The sequence below is a fragment of the Tenrec ecaudatus genome, chromosome 7 (assembly GCF_050624435.1).
Source record: "Tenrec ecaudatus isolate mTenEca1 chromosome 7, mTenEca1.hap1, whole genome shotgun sequence".
Classification (NCBI taxonomy): domain Eukaryota; kingdom Metazoa; phylum Chordata; class Mammalia; order Afrosoricida; family Tenrecidae; genus Tenrec; species Tenrec ecaudatus.
The window spans coordinates 27,934,989-27,956,803 of record NC_134536.1 but is presented as its reverse complement, the minus strand read 5'-3'; positions in this window follow the sequence as shown (position 1 = coordinate 27,956,803).

Sequence of the window (21,815 nt, the reverse complement as noted above, 5' to 3'; positions counted from 1 at the left end):
AAAAAACTGGTTCTTCTAAAGCAGGGGTGTCAAACTCAATTAATACATGGACCATTTGGTGCACCAGGCAAGATTCATGTGGGCCACTTCACATTTTCAAATTTTATTAAACTTATATTTTGAAGTGAGGATTCAGGAATATGGTTGGGATAATTAAAACACTACATATTTGCTTTTATTTAAACATTTATTTTAATTTAATGTATTTATAAAACTAAAATTATTCTTTTTTACCCCAAACTTGCCAGCACTTTCTTCCTACTAGTTTTTACTTCCCTCTTATGTTGTCACTGGAAAATATAACAAAGTAACTAACAAAAAACACAAAATGTTGGACAGCTGACAAACGTGATACACAATCATAATGGCTTTCCTCTAAAAATGTTAACTAGTGCTGTTGATAGGTATGATTCATAACAGCACAATTCAGAGTGCTCTTTTCAATCTTTTTGCTATTGGAATCTGTTTACCTTATGTGACAGTGAGTGAGAGAGACATATTGCTTCTAAACATCACCAGAACTGAGTCAGCACATTTATACACATCTACAGGCACCCAGGAAAGGCACTGGCCATGTGTATACTTATCTTCAGTAGTTAAAGGGCTGAGAGAACTGTGTGCATGGTAATGCCTCCATCTCCCCTGAGCTCTATTTTCTTCATAACAACTTTTTCTATTTTCATTTTATTTCAGAGCATTGCAGATCACAAAAAATGCCCTCGGGGGCTGCATGCACCAATTTGACACCCCTCTTCTAAAGGATAAACAGAGAATAGACCAATTGTTGGCAAATCTAACAAAAGATAGGAAAGAGCAGATGTCAACGTCCAGGATGAGGGTTGAAACAGGGGAAATTAGAATGGACCCTAGTGAAATTAAAAGACTAATTACACAGTACAACAAAGGGCTGTACTCCAATGAATACACAACTTGAAAGACATGGACACTTACTTGGGAAAACAAATCCTTCCCAGATAATATCATGTAGACTTCAAGAACCTGACCAGACCCATAACGAAAGAAGGAATAGATAAGGTTATCAGGGACCTACTAATTAAAACACCCTGGCCCAAATGACTTCACAGGGGAATTCTACCAATCATTCAGGGAAGAGCTCATACCAAATCTACAAAAGCTCTCATGTAGAATAGAGAAGGACAATAAACTCCTAAACCCATCTATGAAGTTAGTATGACACTTAAATCAAAACTAGGCAGGGATCCCACAAGAATAGAGAACTACAGGCTGATATGTCTAATGAACATTGATGCAAAAATTCTTAACATTTTCTAAAGAGAATACAAATTATATTAAATGAATAATTCATCATGATCAAGTGGATTCATATCAGGAATACAGGGGTGGTTCCAAATCCAAAAATCTATCAGCATTATCCACCACACTGGGAAGAAAAAGGACAAGACCCACAGGATAATATCAACAGCTATAGAAAAGCTTTGACAACATTTAACACCCATTCCCAATGAAGACACTCAAGAAGATAATATAGGAAGGAAATTACCTCAACATAATACCAACTACATATGAAAATCCAATAGCCAGCATTACAATCAATGTAGAAAACATGAGAACATTCATACTGAAAAAGGGGACCAAACAAGCATGCACCTTGTCCCCACTTTTATTCAACATGGCCCTGGAGGTCCCATCTTATAATGTAAGTTAACAGAAGGACATCAGAGGCATCCATCTAGAGAAGGAAGAAGTGTAACTATCATTCTTTGCAGATGATATGATTTAATATATTGGGAACTCCAAAAGCTCCCCAATAGTAGGTGTTCAAAGGGTTAGAGGATTATGGTAGAGTGGCAGAATACAAGATCAACAAGCAGATGTCTATTGGATTGCTATCTACAACAGATGGGATTCAAAAAATAAAGACATCAATAAGGTAGTACCCTTCACAACAGCCAAGCATAAATTGAGGTATTTAGGGATATAGGTAAACAAACAAACAAAAAATAAAACATGTGCAAGGAATATTATAGAACATTATTACAAGAAACCTACAGGGACCTTCACAAATGGAAGAATTTTCCTTTCTTATGGATCAGATGTGCCAGTCTGGGTAGACTAGAGAAAAAAATCCATGGACACACATATTTGTATAATAAGAAAGATCTTTATATACAAGCACAATTGAACATTGAGAAAACATCCCAGCCCAGTCCAAATCAAATCCATAAGTCTGATATTAGTCCATATGTCCACTACAAATCTATAAAGTCCTCTTCAGACCCACAAAACACATGCAATGATGCTGAATGTAGAAGGTCACAGGCCAATGGGTAGAAAGTCTTTGGATCCAGTGTCATTGGAAACATCTCAGCCATGGCAGGGGTCTCTGCATCAGGATGGGTCCATGTGTCTTGTCAGCTGCTACGGCTCCCAGGTTGTAAGCAGAGGGAGAAAAGTGTCTCCTGCCTCCAAGGAGGAAGTACCGGATTCCCCAGAATTCTCAGGAGAAGAACATGCCCACATATAGGCCTCATTGGCTATGAACTGGTTGACAATCTAGTCTCCACTCCTACCCTCTTAATCCTCAAATTGACAAACGATTATATATCTACCACATAGGAAGACTCAATATTGTAAAAATGTCAATCCTACCCAAAGAACTATATAAATTCAATGCAACCCTGACGCAAATATGAGCATTTCCACCCCCAAAGGTAAAAACTGACTGTCAACATCAAATGGAAATGGAAGAAGTCCAGAGTTGGCAAAGAACAATGCAAGAAGATGAATAAAGGGAGAGGCCTTGCATTAGCTGACCTTAAAATTTATAATACAGCCACGACTGTCAAAATAGCATGGTACTGTTATAAAGAGGGACACATGCACCGGTGGATGGAAACAGAAAATCCAGAAATAACATCAGCAGAGTATAGACAAGTGATCTTCACAAGGGCCCCAGAAATATCAAATGGGAAGCGGATGCCCTTTTTAACAAATGGTTCTGGAAAACTGGATATCTACCTGTAGAAAAATAAAGCAATAGCTTTACCTCACTCAATACACAAGAACAACGTCAAGGTGAATCACAGACCACTAGGTAAAACGAAGAGGATCATCAATGAGATAATTGGGCAAAGTTAAGCACCTTAGTGCAGGGAATACATAGGCTATCAGAAAAAAGGAAGAATATACATTCAGAGGGAGATAAAATAGATACATGGGACATACTAAAGTTAAAACACTTCTGTACATTGAAAGACTTCATCAGAGAGTAATAAGAGTGCCACAGACTGAGAAAATATATTTAATAATGACATATCAGACAAAGGGATTATTACTAAAATAAATCAAACCCGGAAACCTTATAACAATATTTTTTAAAATGAATTGCCCACTGAGGAGGTGCGCAAAAGACTTAAACAAAGATTCCTAAGGGAGGAAGCCCAAAAGGCCAATAAACATATGAGAAAATGTTCCCAACCATTAGCATCCAGGAAATGCACATTAAAACAACTAGGACATGCCACATAACACCCATAAATATAGCCCAATTCACAAAATCAAAATCAATAAACGTTCGAAGGGATGTGGTGAGATAGGAACTCGCAGTCACTGCTGGTATTCATAGAAAAGAATAGCCACTGTGGAAAGCGATTTGGGGGTACCAAAAACAGATGTAAATCGATTTACCTTACGACTCAGTCATTTATCTACTGAGAATATGACCAGAAGAAGTAACAGACCATAACCAGACATCTGCACTCCAATATTCATCACTGTGCAGTTCACAGTTGCAAAGAATTAGAAACAGGCTAAATTTCCATCAGTAGAAGAAAGGATTTTAAAATCTGGTATGCAGATTTTAAAATGATGAAAAGATGAAGCACCTATCCTTGAGGAAAATGTTGGGGATATTATGCTGAGTGAAGGACAAGTATAGCATAAGTACACTGAGGAACATTAAACAGCAGAACAGGCGTAGGTGAACATGCACACAGGACACCATTCCTGGGCTGAGGACCAGACATTCTGCCAAGAGTCAGACCAAACACAATGATGCATATGTCATGAAAAAAAAAAGAAAGAAAATGATGCAGACAGCACTTGTGCTGGAAGACATCTGCCACCCCATAGGCCATTGTGGCCTACAATGAGGTTGGGAAGAGAAAAAACATCAATGGGGGACCAGGGCACTAATCCACCCAAGGGGAAGGTATTGTTTATGTCTCCACAGTAAAGGGCTAGAGAGTAGATCTCATAACGGTGTGCCAATTCTGGAGGGCTAAGTTCCTCCTCACAGTAGCTCACTCACAGAGAGGTGTACAGAGCTGTCCTGAGCTTGAGAAAAGATGTCCCCTCCGTAGAGGACAGCCCTACCGAGGAGAGCACCGGTGATGCAGTTCAGAGTGAGCAGCCAGTCTGACCCGCCCCATGGGGGAAAACCAAAAGGGGAGTAAAACAGAGCAGTTATGGGAGCGAAGCCACAGAACCCCCGAAGAATACTTATTCTAGACTTTTGACTGGGAAGGTTGTGCTTGGAACCTCCTCTGAACTGCTTCAGGGTTATTCACAAGGGGCCACACTGAAAGTGCAAAGGTGTAATGGGGACTCGGGTGGTCACTAGACCATTCCCAAAACTGACTGCTGGAAGAGCGATGCAAATATGTAGATGTGCCTTTCCCTTGCAGATGCCCAGAAGTGAAAGTGTATAAAAGCTGTTAGGTTAGGGGGTCCCACATAAAAGGACCTGCTCTGGGTCAGGATAACAGATTTGGAGTTATGGTCCCTTATTTTTCCTTTTATTTTTCTCTTTTCTTTCTTTTGATGTCTATCTATGGAAGATAGGAGGCAGAATAAGCAATCCTAAGGAGACAGTGGCAGCAGTTGAGGCAGGGGGTGGTGCTGTGGGTGGAAGGGATGGAAGTAGGGGAATGGGAGCTATGAGCTAATGACAACAGGAACAGGGTAATAGCAAAATATCAAGGGTGCTAAAATTGACAGGTGTTGAGAGTGTATTATTCCTGGTTGTGTTTGATTAATAGAAACGTGTATTAGAATAATTACTGAGATGTGACTGGTGATTGAACATGACAGTGGGGCTGTAAGAAAGTAAAAAGAGAAAAATTATATATACGTATATAGACACATATATATGTAAACATATAAATGTAGGTGAATTTGTCTATATCTATACACAATAAGGAAGCAGATTGATCTTGGGCATGTACTTAAATCTTACCTCAGTACAAGAATGAATTTTTTCAAATAAGGTGGCTCTGTATGATATGTTCCCAACACAATCTCTGAAGACAAAATGGGTGCATAGGCAAATGTAGTGAAGAAAACTGATGGTGCCTTGCTATTGAAATGTATAGTATCTGGGTTCTTAAAAGTTTGAAGCTAAACAAGGGGCTGTCTAAAGGGAAACAAGAGTCCACGTGGAAGAAGCACTCCAGCCTGTGTGATCATGAGGCGTTAAGGGGGCTGTGAAGGAGCATGGACAAAGTGGAGACCCCAAACCCACCTGTAAGATAATTGGACAGTCTTTCACAGAAGGACCACATGGAAGGGATGATATATCCAGGGTGGGATATAGCACTGATGAAACACATAACTATCCTCTAGTTTTTAATATTTCCTCCCCTTACTATTATGGTCTTTGTCTTACCTCATTAATCTTATTGGAACTTGTATAATGAAGATCATTTGATGTACGAAAGCAAGATAAATAACTTTCAGAAACAGTAAGGAGAGTAATGATTCCCTGAGGGTGTGGGAAGAGGCAGGGGTGGGAATGGGGGGAAAAGGTGGAGAAGGTGGAACAGATAGCAATGATTGATGAATGTATAACCTCACTCAAAGGGAATGAATAATAGAATTGTAGGTGAATGGATATTGGATGGTGTAAGATAAGTCAAAATACAATACTAATAGTTACAATATTAATGTATAATATAATAATAAGGATTCCTGGATGGTAGGATGGGAGAGGGTGGGGATAAAGGGCAGTGAACTGATATCAAAGAGTTCAAGAAGAAAGAAAACATTTTTAAATGAATGGTGGTAGCACCTGTACAATTATGCCTGAAGTAATTGAATTATGCATTGTTATATCTATAAGCGCTCCAAATAAAATGATTAATTAATTTTAAAAGATTGAGCTATGTATTGTAGTAGGTGCTACAGAGCATGCATGCAAAGATAAAATTCCACATGTGGTGCATATATTGAATACAAAATACTGTTAGAAACACTAAAAATAAGGATCAGAAAAATGGTAATGGTAGGTTAATGGAAGTTGCTCAAACAAATGTGGTGCGGCTAGAGTTACATCTTGAAAGAAGGCATTGTTCCCCATGCAGCACCAGAGCTGTTCTCCATGTAATCCTGCACTCAAAGCTTCACCTAATGTTGCAAGAATTTTGCAATGAAAATGCAGGGACAACATAACCTCTTGTGTTACACAGAATTCTCTAGAGAAACAAAACCAGGATACTTATAAGTGAATATATATATATATATATATATATATTCATTCATATATATATATATAAAATGAAGGGATACAACAGCTAATTTGTCTACACAGCAGTGTAGAGGGCTCAGTTCAACTCATTTCCATGGAACAGTTAATATACTGGAATTTCTTCAACTCATGAGGGCTGCTGTGTCCAAGGTCAAGGAAGAAGACAGAAAGCATTCCCTAGGGCAATACAGGCAGTCTGGCCATAGGCAGCAAACAGCAGGGTGGTCACCAATAGTCAGCAGCTCAGGAGCTTAGTGAAGCAAGATGGGATGGGATATCAAATGCAAACAATCCAAGACGATGGGATTTGACAGGTTCAAGCTCAAGCTCAAGCAATGTATGCAACCAGCAGCCTGGTGAAACAGGTCTCAAGCTCTAGCAACACGATCCATGGGTTGGCTGTCCCACAGGTAGTGCAGCTAACAAGTTGAGGCAGATTACTAGCTAAAGAACCTACATGCTGATCTGATTATAAGAGAGCAAGAGAGAGAGAGGTGGGGCTTGCCAAACTATGTATGTCTTTGCCCTCTAATCAAATTTCAACCTTATTAATCCCACATGTTCTTATTGACCAAGTTGTCACAGTAAACCTACCTATCACAGTCCATCCCTTGCCAACTTGGCACATGTACACAACTCTTTAGCCATATATAATTTCCAGACACTAATGAAATCACACTTACACCTAACATCATACGTGAACAAATGAAAGATATTCAATAAGCACATATAAAGAAGATGAACTGACAATCACAAATATGACTTTTGCAATTGATCACATGGTTTCCTGGTACCATAATGTGTAGGTCTGGGTAGAATAGAGAAACAAACTCATGGACACTCATATGTTAATAGGAAAGAGTTTTATATACAAGAGCAACTATACATTAAGAAAATACCCCAGCCCTGTCCAGATCGTCCAATATTAGCTGATATGTCCAATATCAATCTATAAAGTCCTCTTCAGACTCATGCAATACATGCAATGACGCTGAATGCAAGAAGATCATAGGCCAGTGGGTGGGTAGTCTTGTGCATGTAGGGGTGTTGTGATCATCTTAGCATTGGCAAGGGTCTCCACATGGCTTCTCCAGCTCCCTGGGCTCTGGCTGCAGCAGGGTAATTCCATGTGGCTTCTACTGAGGGATGTCTTGCAGGAAGCAAGCCTTGTCAGTAGAGAGGCTCCAAGGGACTGAACAGAGAAAGAGTGTGTCTTCTGCCTCTAAAGAGGAAATACAGGACTTCCCACAATCCTCAGGAGAAGGCCAGGCCCACACAGAGGCCTCATTGACTTTTACCTGACTGACAGACTAGACTCCATGCTTTCAATGTAATTCTCTCAAGCCCCAAACTGACACCAGATTATGTAACTACCACACCTCTTTCTAGGACCTGTGTATTTGGGCAAATTATAGTGAGTATCATGAAATATTTTCCTTTATTTGACCTTTTGTCTTAGTCCATTCAAAAAACAACCGACTTCTCTCTTGAACAATGATGACCTTGCTCTGTTTTTCTATTCTAAAGATTGTCCCGGTTGAATACAATTAACTGGATAAACTGAACAATTAGCTATGGTCATTTTTGTCTGGTTCTCTATCTTACTTGCCCTGTGATAGGTTTGCATCTTGCAGGGACTGGCCAATTAAGTATGCAAATGAGTTATTAGTAGTTTATCATGCAAATAAGTTATCTGTGGACTACTGAGGAAAAATTGGTCCCAGGCTTTAAAACTGACAAGGAGTTTTAAGAATTGAAACAGCATGCCCAAGAGATATTTTTGAATAGCCAGAAAGAATGAGGAAATGAAACAATAGAATATAAAAGGCAGGAGAGCAGATTCAGACAAAATGTGACAAGCACTGTCATAAACGAGCTGTAAGAGTGGTACAGAGGTATAATATCACACATAGCCAGAGATCTGCAAAGAGTCCAGTTACAGAAGGAGCCAAAAAATAAAGCCTCTCCTGAGAAGGTGAGAGGGATGAGAAGGGAGCTGCAGATGGAGAGGAGCTGAGAGGGCTGTCCTGTACTGAGGATGTGAGAATTTGCCTACTTGCTTCCTGATGCTGATCACAAGTTGTACTCTGCTCCATGGTAAACCGCTCCATTGTAAGTATGGTTTGTGTGTCTCATAGGAACTAGTAGTGAATTGTCAAAGTCAAACAGGACAACCAGACTGCCTGACAGAGGGAATGGTGAGTGTCTCCTGTCAGACATGGAGTGCCATAGCAGCTTAGGGAGCAAGGCAATCTGGTATACTTGACCTAGCTCTTATAGGAATTGGCTTTGTGTTAATTCTTATATTTAAAGTTAATTTCCAGTGAGTAGACTACAAATTTTTTTGTATGTGACCTATGAAGGCAGATCCATGGAGCTCAATCCAGGATGCTTATGTGTGTGTGTGTGTGTGTGTGTGTGTGTCCAATAGGTTATTTTGTCGTGAATCAGAAGCATTAGGCTCAGCTCTATTCTTTTTCCTTATTTGTGATTTATCACTCTTTTACTGCAAAATGATAGAGCTCAAACAGTTTGAGAGATGTGCAAGTTTTTTGAAGGCACCATTACAGCACGTGATTCATTTTGGTTCCTGCTATATTCTTGTGACTCAGAGAAATTCCTGGCACATATGACGGATTCAATATTTTTCTGTTGACCACGGTAATAATTGTATAATGTTTTATTACATTTAGCTTGTTAAACCTTTAAAGTACCTAAATTTGGGGATACAGTACTGTGTCTAGAAGTTAATAAGGAAATGTCTCTAAATAATTCACTCTATGATTACATTCATTTGTGTTTGAGCACTTACAATGATGACATTAGAAATTTGGTAAATAATAACATGGATTTACCACAATCTCTATTAAAAATTTTTAAATATCATTGAAATTCCCACCTAGGCCTCATTTTCTACCAAAGAATTTCCTGGAAGTTCATTTGACATATGGAAAGTCCATTTTAGAATTATACAAATTCAAGTATTGAAATTTTCCTTACTTCTGGATGAATTCTTTATATATTTTTACATTATATTATACATAATATATTTACATTATTATATAATGTATATAATAATGGTGCTTTGACTGTATAGTTTTGATATACAATACTTTTAAAATCATCTCTTTAAAATATATAAGTACTATTTTAGTGCTTAACATTTGATAAGGAGGGCGAACTAAAATACAGTAAGTGCCACACATTTGATTCACATATAGATATAGGTGCTAGAATTAGAACTACTTCCTAAACTGCAGAAGGATCTACTAAATAAAGCACAGGTAAACCACTCTATTTATCCTGTTTTTGGATCTTTGATAAGTGGATCAAATACTAGGTACTATTTTGTATCCAGCTTTTTTTATTCTACAGTTTGCCTGTGAAATTGATCAACATTGTTGTGCTTAGAATTTCCGTTATTTTGTTTTGACGTAATATTCCATGGCACAAATGTCCACAGTTTGCATCATATCATTTTCTTAATAATCATAACTTTATACATTGTTTGTGGAATGTGATGAATACAGGTTCCATGAATATTCTAGTATATTGCTATTTTGTTTACTTCTTTTGAATGTTTTGTTTAAATATTCTAATTTCTTTCTAAATATTACTATGTTAATATATCTTGGGTCATAAGATAGCCATAGGCTCAGCTTTACAAGATACTGCTCAACATTTTCCCTATGTGGTTGTACAATACCAAAGACAAGATATAGGAATTGCGGGTTGTTGTATATATTTAACACTTTTGATTATACAGTCTTTTAAATTTAGTCGATGTTGTGGTTGCATCTCTGTATAGTTATCTAATACTGATATAATACAATTACCAAAAGTGGGTAGCTTTTTTTTAACAAACACAAATTTCTGTTTTTACAATTTAAGAGGTTAGACATCTGAATTCAAGGCTGACTATATGAGAAATCTATAGGGAGAGACTAGGATTTTACAGGACATAATTTTTAAACATATATCAATTTATAGCACTCATTAAAATTACATTATGGTTTGAATTAGCATTTCTCTGATGGGTAATGATGCTGAACACCTTTTCACAAGTTTATCACCATATATATTTCTGTCTTTGATGAATGTTTATTCATGTCCTTTAGTAATGATAAATTGATAGACAATTAGTGAGTATGACATATGTATATTAAAGACCTCATTGCTTTCAAGTCAATTCTGACTCATAGCAACTCTACAGGCCACAGTAGAATTGCCCCGGTGGGTGTCTGAGACTCTACAGAGTAGAGAGCCTCATCTTCTCCTGAAGACTGGCTGGTGGTTCAGAACTACAGACTTTGTGGTTAGCAGCCCAATTCAAGTATTCCAACAATATATAACCCACTATTCCAACAATTCTCTGTTTAATTTTTGAAAATTGTTTTCTTGGCATATAATTCACATATCACAAACTTTAAACATTCAATCATATAAAAAGAGGAGTCCTGCAAACCTCACCATAATCAATTTCAGTACATTTTCTACTTTCTCATACTGATTGTTAGTTCCATTTTTCCTGACCTCCCCTGCTATACTACTAGGTGATTATTAATCACTTAAGTGTCATCTCTATAGATGTATCTATCTTGGATTTCAAAAGCAGAAAATTGTTCAAAGCAAAAATAAAGAAACAAGCTACAAAACCAACAATGACAAAACAGAACAAATGAAAACCTCAGTCATAAAGAAAGCAGAGACTATTAAAAACTGAAACTATATTAAAATAGTCTAAAGGTAGATTAAATGATAAGGCGCTACATTTTAACAACATCTGCCATAATGGACATTACAACGCTTGCTGTGTGACTGATAGCCAGGCTATTTACATCCGTGGACTATGGTCAGAGGCCTTTCACGAGTGACTCAATCTATGTGGGGACCCTACAAATGAATTTTGACCTTCCACTGTCATCTGGTCAACTTTCTGCAAACTGGGTGTTCAGAATGTAAATGTGTTACTGTTCCCTCCTCTGGATAGGGATTTTACTATCCACATTCCTTGAAGCACCCAGACTGCAGTGCTTCTTGCGTGTGGAGTGAGTTGTGTCTCACTGAGATGTCTGCTTATTTAAAGAAAAGCTTCCGAAACTCCAGATGCTATTCTTTCTGCTAACTGGGCACCATCAGATTTCTTTTCCACCTTTGCTACAGCACTTGTACATTGAGGGGTCTCTATATGTGGCAAATATCAAGTAGGGTCATGTAATAAAAAGTATTACTCCTGGGTTAGGGCTATAATTAAGTGTGAACCCCGAATCCATTCATATATCTATGATATATATATGCCTATTTTTCACTTTACAGCATTATCATTTTATAATAGAGAACATTGTATATTACTCCCATGGAGAATATGGTCATTCTAATGATTGTATGATCAATTTAGTTAGCGCAAGGTATAGATTTTAAAACACTATTTAGAAAGGCATATAGGAATACATGAATTGTTGATGTGTACAGATTCAAAGCTGGACATAAATAATGAGAGTTGGGGATAGGGAAAAACTTTCAATAATACTCTTTGGCAATAAATATATAGAGCTCAAAGGGAGAGTACACCTGATTTTATGTTCCTAATTGGACACTTTTGACCTAGTTTGCTGACCAGGGCTGCACGCTATAGACGACTGGGATTTTAGACTCTATCCTTTTAAGGCATAAAATCTTCTTCATAGGCCACACCAGAATGATCTGATTGGGAAACTCCATAAGTGAACTGGCATTTACCTTAAACTCACCTGTAGTAGATCTTAGGAACTGACACACTCCTGTGGATTTAAAGCTAATATGTCCTAATGTGAGAAGAAGCGGATGACCATTATCCCAGCATTACGGAATTTGGTGTCTTTGAATTGGATCTCTTGATTTGCAGGTGTCCAATGAATGGTGGACTGCGACTACCTTATAGTCATCATTTTTATGTTCTCTCTCTCTTATGATATGTGTGAGCCTGGCGGGATGGTTCTTCCTTTGTGAATGAGTGTTAGTGAAAGTTTTGTCTTTTTTAGATATTGAATTTTCTAGATAGTTTTTTGAAAACTCATGCTATCTTGAGGTTTGCTTTTTAAACATTTTTGGTAAATATTATGATCAGAGGCATTGAGTTAAACTCTGTAATCCCATTTATTTTTGGCATGTTCCAAATATTAATCTTTTATATTTTCAAGTTTACAAAAGTATTTTATATGTTTTACACATCAAAGCTATATTGTTTTACTTTGGGAATAGTTTTATTATCCACTTTATATTATATTTATGAATAATGTTAAGTAAAGGTTTTTTATTTTTTTCTCAAGTGATATGTAACTGACACCATATAATTTATTAAGAAGTTTTTCATGTTCCATTGAATTCCACTGATCTCTTTATAATAAATTATAAGATAATAAATGTGCAGCTCTTTATCTGTATTGTATATTATTTTTGACTGGCAAATTAATTTATCTGCATAATAATACAGTAGTTTAAATATTAAAATTTAGTGATATTGGTTGATGCCTTCAAAATTTAATTCCATTAGCTTTGTTCTTTTTGAAGATTTTCAAATAATGTAGATACATTTCATCCCCATATAACTCTTATAATGAGCTTGCAAATTAATACCCACACACAAAATTTGGAATCAATATATTTGCTGACAAAATAAAGTTTTAAACTTGATGTAGGAAATTTAGTAACATTCTCTTAAAAATGATTCACTTCTGTTTTATTATATATAGTTTCTCAATATATCAAACAACCAACCCCTTTCCGTCAAGGTGATTCTGACTGGAAGCAACCTTATATAGGGTTACTGAGACTGTAAATCTTTATGGGATTAGACAACCTTATTGTAACCTCAAGGTTAAATATTAACATTTTCTTAGTAGTAAACAATTATCCCCAAACTTCTTTTTCTTTTCTTTCAATAGTTTTATAAGCACTTCATGCACTTTTCATACAATTCAATATTTCAATCATATGAAGAAGAGATGTGCAATCTTTGACAAATTATACATTATCCTTCAAAATCCATTTTAAGATCACAAATTTCCTGTTTTATGAATATTTTGTTTTTTATTAAACATATTTATTTTATATTAAATACATAATAATTATCAAGGTCTTAATGCATAGAATTAAGTGTAGCTATATTTATAAATTTTCTGGTTCTCATAATAAAAGAAAATATAATGAACATAGTAAAAATTATTTAATTGATTATAAGCTATGTGTCTGCTTAAATATATTAAATTGTAACTAAAAGAGATAAAATAATACAAGTTAATGAATGTGTATGGTATACGTATAAGATTGACTAATGAGAAAATTATGCCTAATTTAGTCATATTTTAACAAAAATTATAAGCAAGGGGAAATAATGCCAATATTAGATTGTCTGTCAACTCAATGTACCTGGGTGATGGTAGAATTGGACTCCAACCTATCATTCAGTCTGATGATACCTCTTTGAGGGTGTGACCATTTGTAAAGAGAGACCCAAAGCAGAGCAGAATGCTCTTGCTACCTCATCTCCTGCTAGATCTGGACCCTATGCCTGGTTTCTTGGTCTCCTTTTATATTGCCTACACATCCCAGGAGCCACATCAGACCACTGACCTCAAATTCATTGAGCTCTGTATCCTCTAGTCTCTGAGATTTCTGTTTCATCTTCCTGATTCCTGTTTGGCAGGTCCTGCAGGTACATGAGTCAGGTGAAGCCTCCAGCTTACATCTGACCAGCAGACTTGAACTGGCTGGATTTAGCTACTCCTACAGCTGCGTGCGTGGTTTTTGGGTAGAAATCTCTTTTCATACACTTACACAAACAAAGCATCACTGGTTTTGCTTCTCTAGGGAACTCAACCAAACACATCATTGTTAACTTATAGGTGAGGAAGGAAGATTATCCTATTGCATTAATTAACTCTGGGTTTACAAACTTCAGTGTACTGTGAGATTGGTGGTGTAGTCATTATGGGTTGGGCTGTTAACTGCAAGGTCAGCAGTTTGAAACCACCAGCCTCTCTGGTGATAGGAGAAAGAATAATCTCATAAACTCATGAGGAAGTTTGACCCTGTCCTACAGGGTTGCTATAGGTTGGCATTGGCTCAATGGCAGTGAGTTTGGCTTGCTGTTGGTATATAATCTTTGTCTAGTAATAGTAAAATACCTATAAAGGGTGGTTCACAATTTTATATACAAATGCCATTAGAAGATGACATCATTTTTCCATTCATTTTGAAGCCCCTGTTTTTAAAAGATATCTTAATAAATGTCACTCAGATCTCTCAATATAAAAGATTTTTGAAGATACTAAGATACCTTCCCTCCCCTTATCTGTCAGTTTGTCTTACGGTGGTGGATTCCATCAACTGTCTTGGCACAAACTAGGGCAACTCCATAAGACCAAGGTGGGGAGCTACTGTCTGCCCTCAGTGATCCTCAGTGACACAACTGAGGAGGTCCTTCCTGTCCCTGTGTGGCTACGGAATTCCCTGCATGTCCTGGGGCACTACACATGGCTGAGGGAACTCATCCTCACTCTCCACTGCAGTGCTTCATACAGCACAAGGCAGCAATACCAGTGATCTGCAGCGCTCAACATCGCTGCAGGAACCACTGCCTCACCTCCACTGTGAGCTTGCCTAGGAGGGTAATTCCCCCAGCATCTGTGGGACGCTACACCAAGCAGGCACTTCACACTGCTACCTTGAGGCAGGGTTGGAACTCCCCTAGCCCTGAGATTGGGTGATCAGGACTCAGCTATCTTCTTACTTATTATTATTTTTCTTCTCTCTTTGTTCTCTCTCCCTTCTCTCTTTCCCACCATAGTTGGTCTCAGCAGGGCCCGGTTTTGTTTTGTTTTCTCTTTATCTTTCTTTTTCTCTTCTTCTCTCCCCCTCCTTTCACAAGCCAATGCTGGCTTTTGGGCCCCTATCCTCTGCCTAGGACAACTCTGTCCAAACAGCAGGGGGAACTCCAGCCTGCTCTTTGTGGGAGCCCTACACACCACGCAAGGCAGCTGTGATTATGGCTCTCTACAGCACTCCACCACACTCAGGAATCCTCCACCTGGCCTCTATGGTGATCTTGCTCACTAGGGCAATTCCACCCAGCACCAGTGGGACCCTGCACCCAAAGGGCACACCAAACTCCCACTTTGGGACAGGGGTTAAACCCCTCCAGCCTCAAGTTCAGGTGATCAGGGATCAACTATCTCTTTACACTTTATTCTTTTCTTTTTTCTTTCTTCTCCCTTTTCCCACCCAAGTCAGTCTAAGAGAGCACAGTTGTGTTTTCCCCCTTATTTCTCTTTCTTTTCTTTTTCTCTCTTTCTTCTCTCTCTCTCTTCTGTTTTTCTTCTTTGTTGTTTTCATCCTCTCCCTCTCTTTCCTTCCACATGTCATTGCTAACTTCCAGGCTCCTATCCTCTGCCTAAGGCAACTCTGCCAACCCAGTGGGGAGAGCTCCAGCATACCCCTTGTGGCAATGCTGCACACAACAGGAGGCAGTGGGGAACTCCTGCCAACACCCCGAGGAGGGTGCATCCACCTGTCCTCCGTGGCACTCCAGTTGCAGAGAAAAACACGAATATCCATCTGAAGTGCTCCAAGCCCCATGGGACACACAATTACAGCTTCCTGGGAGATCATTCAGTAAAGCACTAAATTCAGGGGCCACAATAATCTGACCAACATCCCATAAGAAGACTATCCAACCCACATTCCAAATAACAGAATACTGGTTGGTTATGATAGGAGTGAAACTACAGGAAGATATAGCAGTAGCCTGACCCCCCAGTGCAGCTGCCTGCAGGTAGTTCAAAGAAGCACTCATATGAGCCCCCCACAAGAGAGCCCAGTACTCTTTGACTCTGGAAGATGGCACCAGGCTCCTCTAAAACAACACTTAAACAGCAGCCAGCTCCATTTCTTTGTTTTAAACCCATAACTTGCTGTATTTTGTGTGATCCTGGGAGATCTCAGAGAAATGTCCATCTATCATCTATCTATCTATCTATCTATCTATCTATCTATCTATCTATCTATCTATCATCTGTCTATCTATATGTTAGTATGGGTAGACTAGAGAAACAAATTTGTAGACACTCATATGAGTATATGAAAGAGCCTTATATATAAGAACAATTTTAAAACATCCCAACCCAGTGCAGATCAAGTCCAGAAGTCCAATATTAGTCCTTATGTCCAATCTATAAAGGTCTCTTTAGACTCATGTAACACATGTGATGACATCAAATGTAGGAAGATCACAGGCCAGGAGATAGAAAGTCTTGTGGATCCAGTGACAGTGGAAGCATCTCAGCAGTGGAAGAGTTATCCACGTGGCTACTTCAGCTCCTGGGTTCTATCATAGCTCCATGTGTCTTGTCAGCTGGAATGTCTCCCAAGGAATGAGCCAGTGTCTCACCAGCAAGTGATTTGTCTCGATAGAGGTTCCAAATGAAGTCATCAATCTGGGACCTGACTGGCAGGTAAGTTCCACCCCTTCACTCTTAAATCTCAAACTGACAACAGATTATATAACTACCACAGACAATTCCTTGTAAATTTGACATTTTCACACAACTCTTTAGCCATATCTAAATTTCAAACAAACAATAATAAAATCATATCTGTACCTAACAGGATAAATCTAAAATGCATGCAATTCAATATGTGCTACCCTCATTTAAATATAACATTTTATAAGTAAACAAAACAAAAGTATTATATACCTATATACACACCTGCACCTTATCCTATGGCTCTATGAATATAATCCAGCACCTGTGAAAGTTTATAAGCCAACCACTTCATGCCTTTATCCTCCCCATTGTGGGCATCCAATTTCTGTATTCCCTACTTATATTAACCTACTGTTCTGTGGAGTCAATCATATTATTTGATGTGAAGAATCTTCATTCCAGTTGTAACTTTGTAAAATATGCATCCATAAGTAAAGTCAATCAGGACTTGCCATCCTTAAAGTCTGCAGTGAAATTCACCAGTTCATACACTCAAAATTCTTTTCTTCATCGGGTCTGGTTCTATTCAACTCAATGGGACCTCCTTACTTATCCTCACCAGGGTGTGCATTGGTCGCCTTGCCTTTAGACCATGGATCCATTCACAAATTCTCAACAAGCCTAGCCCCTTGTGCTAGGTCATTACCTTCAGATCAGTGGACCCAGTCTTGTTTTCTTTAGTTCCTGTAAACCAGGCCAATTGTTGTCAGTGGCCAGACCCAAACTGTCTCTTTGTCCATGCATTTTTCCAACTTCCACTCAACAAGTGGATCTAGGTGGTCACCTCGCAAGCATTTCAGCCTGCCCACAGGCTCCCTTTAACATTCAGTTCTAAAGAGTTTTCTTAATAGTTCCAAATTAGTTCTAGCTGTTGGCACAAACCAGTAGTTCAAAATTTTAAAGGCCAAAGAGTTCTTTTTCCTTCAATCTGTCAACAGCTCCTAGGCAAATCTCTTGGAATCCAAATGTCTTGAGTATTCCAAAGCACTAGGTGGGGCTTATCTTTTCAGCGTCCTCTTGCAGGTGTGTCCTAATCCCATTTAATGATCAAATTTTAATGGTTCCAGGGGAGTGGGCTTACAAGCTATTTTCATATTTCCCAATAATCATTTCTATCTATCATTATATTAACAATAATAAACAGAAGCAATGAGTATAAACAAAATAGAATCAGATTCTAAGTTTACTCCATTCTTAAAACAGTCAAGTTCATTCCTTATTTAGTTTGTCTTAATCTATATCTAAACTATTCTATTCATAAAAAATATGGGATTTATCTTCTGATGGCATCAAGCCAGATTCAGGCTTTCTGTCACCCAATTTGACCTTCTGTCAGCAATTTTCTCTAAGTAAAATTGTTTCTGAGAAATTGAAGGGTGATTTTGTTCCCTGAGTTCAAAATTTACATCAGTCATATTCATTTTCATCATTTCACACAGGAATAATGAGAGACTACCAATGAAAAGAATAAAAACTTTGCCTTCCCATGTTCTTTCCAGAAAGCAACCCAGTAAACTGCATGGACATATCAAACCTCTGGCTAGCCAAAGAAGAAAAACTACCATGAGACAGATGTCAAGTAAAAAGCCACTCTCCATTTTTGGATTTAATTTTCTAGTATCCCACCCCCAAGGTACCATAGTGTGTTAGTCTGGGTAGATGAGAGAAACAAATTCATAGACATTCCCATGTATATAAGAAAGAGCTTTATATGCAAGAGAAATTGAATATTGAGAAAACATCCCAGCCCAGTCCAAATCAAGTCCATAAGTCTAATATTAGCCCATATGTCCAATATAAATCTATAAATTCCTCTTCAGACTCATGCAACACATGCAATGATGCTGAGTGCAGGAAGATCCCAGGACAGTGGGTGGAAAGTAGATCTAGTGGCAGTGGAAGCATCTCAGCACTGTCAGGGTTCTTCACATGACTCCATCTTCTCCCAGGCTCTAGCATAGTTCCATGTGGCTTGCCAGCTAAAATGTATTCCAGGGAGTGAGCCAGTGTTCTACCTCCAGTGAGCTATTTTATCTCCATAGAGGCTCCAAATGAGGTCATCAAGCTGCAACCTGATTGACAGGCTAAAGTCCACCCCATTCACTCTTAAGTCTAAAATTGACAATATATATATACATATATATACATATACATATATATATTCTGTTGTCAGTATATATATATACTGCTTTTGTTTCTCTGGAGAATTCAGCTTAAGATATTTGGTACAAAGAGTGGCTCTAGAGAAACAACATCTTAAGGTCAGGTTTTCTAATTTTTTCTCAATCTGATTATTTTTTAAATAATGATAACTTTACTTCTGTTTATTGGTAAAGAAAACAATATTTTGGTTATATTAATATGAAAAATAACACCACCAATAGATCAAGTGTTGGTGTGAAGTTAATCTCCAGGTGATCATGATTTTGATACTTCTCTGTAAATTTCTAGAATGACAAAACAAATGGGATGCTAATTAGTTGGTCCTACTTACAATAGACATAGTAGTCAAGGAGAAAAAATAAACTCCCAGCTTCAGGGTCAATGTTTTAGCACTATATAAAAGACCTCATAATTTTAATTTGTGCCCTAAAGGAAAGCTTTGTTTGTTGGAGTAACAGAGCTGATATTACTGAAAAATAAACCCAGAGCCTTATCAGGAGTGTACCTTATTGACAGCTAATTTCCCAACCTAAGATTTTATCATCAGTCAAAGTGAAAGTGTTTGTTGGGAAGAAATGAGATCCTGTCAATTAGGATTGAGAAATGGTCAATCAATCATTAATATGGTTTTCTATTCTGGAAATGATTGATCCCAATGAAATAGAATTGCTTTCATCATCCAAAAGGATATTTCAAAATCTATTCTGATGTACAATTCTGTCTTTAATAGGATAACATATATGTGGATACAGGGAAACCAATGAATACAACTATTATTTAAATTTATACAACAACCACTATGACTAGTGATGAAGAAATTGAGAACCTCTAGCAATTCCTTCACTTCAGTCTGAAACTGATTTAAAAAATGCAAGTAAGATGAGTTGAAAATTATTGGACATTGGAATGTAAGTTACAAACAAAGTGGAAGAGTAATTAGAATATGGCCTTGTGATATAAACAAAGCTAGAATTTCATGTTAGATTTTTAAAAACAGACAAATGACTTTTCCAATGCTCATATCTCTATTTAATAAAATCATACATATGTGGACTTCTCCAGATGGAATACACAGAAATCAAATTGACTACATACCTGGGAAGAGACAATGGAACAATTCAATGTCAGCAGTTAAAATGAGGTTAGGGGCTGACTGTGGAACAGACTTACATGTAAGTTCAGCTTGAGGTTGAAGAAAATTAAAACATGTCCCCAACAGCCAAAGTAGGACCTGAAGTCTATCTCAGCTGAATTTTGAGAACATATCAAGAATGGACTTGACTCATTGAACACTAGGGACAGAATATCTGAGTGACTCTGGAACAACATCAAGAACATCATATATGAAAAAAGGAAAACCTATTTTTATGATATGAAGGTGTAAGCTCAAGGTGGACAACATGTTTCAGCCCCTTCTGAGATCTCTTGAAGCTCAGTAGTGACAGAAAACCCTCCCATTGAAAGAACATAAAGCAATGAACCTGGGTTTCCATTTTGCTTGGAAAGAAGGATGGCCACATGTGCTTACCATGGTCAGTTATCTGGGAAATTCATGACAATGAGATATGGGAAGCGGGTATGTAGGTAGACCTCTCTGAATGAGACACAAGTGAAGATCATTATATTCCATGTAAATACTCACCAAAAGATTGATTCAACAGAGGAGGGTTTTAACAACCATTTGTAAATTATGTTTCACTCAATAAAAACCAATTACGTACCCTCTTTCCCCACCCATTCCCACCATTGCCCAATGGAAGCAGGAACAAAGTGGCAGTGCTGTCAGGGACAGAGGTCATGAATGAGCTCAACCACATGGACTTCCACTTATGAAGGCTGACTTGACTATTGCCATGAATGAGTGCCCAATATGCCAATGGCAAACACCAACAGGGAATGTGGGATATGTTCATTCCTCAGAAAGAGCAACCAGCAACTTGTAAGGGGGTTGTTTACATTAGGACACTTCCATCAGGGAAAATGGAGCATGTTGTTCTAAGAAAAAGACACATACTGTGAATATGAATTTTCATTCCTTTCATGCTATGCTTATTTATGCCCAAACCACCATGTCTGGATTTATAGGATTACTTATTCCCTAACAAGATATCCTATCTAACAGATTCCATAGAAAATGACATGAAGCAACGGACCAATGCTCATGAAATTGGTCTTGACATATTCACCATCATCCTGAAGCAACTGTCTTGATAGAGACACGGAATGCCCTTTTAAAGACACAATTAAAGCTCACCCTGTCAGAGTAAGGGCAATGTCCTCCAAGAAGCTGTATATTCACTAAACCTGAGTTAAAATATGGCGCTGCTCTCCCAATAGTGAGGACTAAAGAGTTCAGGAACCAAGGGTGAAATTGAGAGGGACAGCCCTTACTGTTCCTTCAAGTAATACGTGTGAAACATTTTTGTTTCATGATCCTGTGATATTATCTATGCTCCCTGAATATGGAAGTCTGAGTTCCAAAAGGATGATTATTTTCACCTGAAGATCCAACACTGATTCCAATGAATTGGTGGTTAACAGTGTTTCTAGGTGAATTTACACTATCAATGCTGCTACAGACAACAAAATTTACTTATTTTGGGTGATGTGATTAATCCTGATGA